A 2,500-nucleotide genomic window follows, 5' to 3' on the forward strand; every position below is an offset into this window, starting at 1 on the left:
ACTCTTGTTGAGAGAGTTCATGACCCCTGCTGCCAGGCCAATCCGTCTGCTGACTTCATGGTCTGACAGCCCAGAGTTATGAACTACACTACCAAGGTATGTAAAGCTCTCTGTGACTTCAATGTCCTCGCCGCAAGCACGTACCGACTGAACAGGTTCTCCTATCAAGTCCCCAAATTCCTGGACCTTGGTCTTGGTCCAGGAGACCTCTAGACCCAGGGGCTTCGCTTCATTGCTAAATGCATCGAGAGCCGCCACTAGGGTTTCCAAAGACTCAGATAGAATGGCAACGTCATCAGCAAAGTCAAGGTCTGTAACCTTGATATTGCCCAGCGTTGCCCCACAATGACTTTGAACAGTAGCTCTGCCCAGTATCCAGTCCATGCAAGTGTTGAAAAGAGTTGGTGCAAGGACACAGCCTTGCCTCACTCCTGAACTAACAGGAAAGAAGCTCGACAGGCCCCACCACACTTTACAGCACTTTCAGTACCAGTATACAGGCTTGCTATTAGTCCAATAATCCTTGTTGGTATTCCTCTCATCCTCAGGATCTCCCAAAGTGACTCCCGATGCACCGTATCGAACGCCTTCTTGAGGTCGATGTAGGCTGCAAGCAGCCCACGCCCGAACTCACGACGGCACTCTACAATGACTCGAAGCGCGAGGATACGGTCTATTGTGGACTTACCAGGAGTGAATCCGGATTGCTCCAGTCTCTGGTGACTCAGTAGATGGTCTCTGATACATCTCAGAAGGATGTGGGCGAGAACCTTGCCTGGTACACTGAGCAGTGTGATGCCTCAGTGATTGCTGCAGTCCCAACGGTCCCCCTTCCCCTTCCAGAGAGGGATGACCACACCCCTCAACAGGTCAGGAGGAACGGAACCGGACTGCCAGATGGCAGCCAGGACAGCATGTAACCCCCGTGCCATAGGTTCACCACCAGCCTTTAACAGTTCAGCTGGTATGCCGCAGATACCAGCTGCTTTACCACTCTTCAGCTTGGAAATCGCCCTCCTAACTTCAGTTAGGGAGGGAGGGTCCTCACTGATAGGTGGATCCGGCAGCGGGATCTCGACACTACCCGCATCCAAGTTAACTGTTGGTGGGTCCACCTGGTACAGCTGCTCAAAATACTCAGCCCAACGTCCCCGCACCGCAACAGGATCTGAAACGATCTGATAACTTACTGAGCGAACTGCTGTCACCTGTGAAGAGGGCTTGGAGTTCAGCTTTCTCAGGGCTTGGTATGCAGGACGAAGGTCATTTACTAAGAAATGGCCTTCTACCTCCTCTGCAAGACTCCTAATAAACTGTTCCTTGTCCCTTCTTAACAGGGACCGAGTTCTGCGCACATGAGAACGGTGCAATTTCCGATCCCCTGTCAGACGAGCTGCACGACATGCATCTGTGGCTTCCAGTGTCTCCCGCGAGATGGAATTCTGTACTGCTCTCGGGCGTACACCAATCGTATCTTGAGCTGCATCAAGCGTTTCACGCTTAAAGGTATCCCACAGAAGAACAGGGTCTGTCAGACTGCCAAGCACTGCGAAACGATCAGAGATTGCCTCAGCAAACCCGCGGGCACACTCCCCCTCCCTCAGCCTGTCCAAATGAAACACCCTAGGGTGATCATTTGACCGCTGGGGGGTTTTGAAGTGGACCCGGAGGGTAGCCACAACCAATCTATGGTCAGTACCACAGAACTCAGCACTCCTGTACACCCTGCAATTCTGAAGGATCCTCCAACGAGTGCTAACAAGTATGTGGTCGATCTCCTTGGCTGCATTACCCGCATCACTGTACCATGTCCAGCGATGTGGGTCTGGGCGCTGGTACCAGGAGCCAGAAATCCTCAATTTCTGGGACCTAGCAAAGTCCCGGAAAAGGAGGCTATTCTCGCTACCGGCATCAGCTCCTGAACCATGGGGACCGACAGACATCTCATAGCCAGCTCGATCACAGCCAGATACCGCATTGAAGTCGCCCAGAACAATGCGAATATCTCGTCGGGGACATCTGTCTGCCACAGATGTAAGTTTGGCGTAGAACATCTCTTTCACGTCAAGTTTACAAACATCGGTAGGAGCGTACACAGCAATAAGAGACATGAAGCCAAAAGAAAGCTTCAATCTCAATACCATTATACGCTCATCAACAGGAGTAACCTTTACTACCGAGGGCTGGAGTCTGCTGGAGACGGCAATGGCTACTCCCTGGAGATGGTGGCCATCGCTGCGGCCCGACCAGAAATATGTGTAGCCACCTACACAGGTCATGCCGCTGCCAGGCCTCCTCACCTCCGAGAGAGCAGCCACCTCAACTCTCAGCCTCCTCAGTTCCCTCGACAGTAGAGGCAACCGATCATCCTGACGCAAAGAACGGACGTTCCAAGCCCCCACCCTAACTTCCCGCCTGAAGTTCAGCCTCTGGCAGTCGCTCCGGGTGGATGTCACCTCTGCCACCCCCACCGACGCTGCCCCATATAAAAGGGGGTGGC

At 53.1% G+C, this 2,500-nt stretch overlaps 1 protein-coding gene across 2 annotated transcripts in view; it reads right to left on the bottom strand.

Moving 5' to 3' along the window:
* The window catches only part of LOC113823724 (facilitated trehalose transporter Tret1), a 19,064-nt gene that overhangs the window by 8,039 nt on the left and 8,525 nt on the right, over positions 1–2,500 (bottom strand). The window lies entirely within an intron of this gene.

Source organism: Penaeus vannamei, chromosome 11 (assembly GCF_042767895.1).
Source record: "Penaeus vannamei isolate JL-2024 chromosome 11, ASM4276789v1, whole genome shotgun sequence".
In the NCBI taxonomy this organism is placed as follows: Eukaryota; Metazoa; Arthropoda; class Malacostraca; order Decapoda; family Penaeidae; genus Penaeus; species Penaeus vannamei.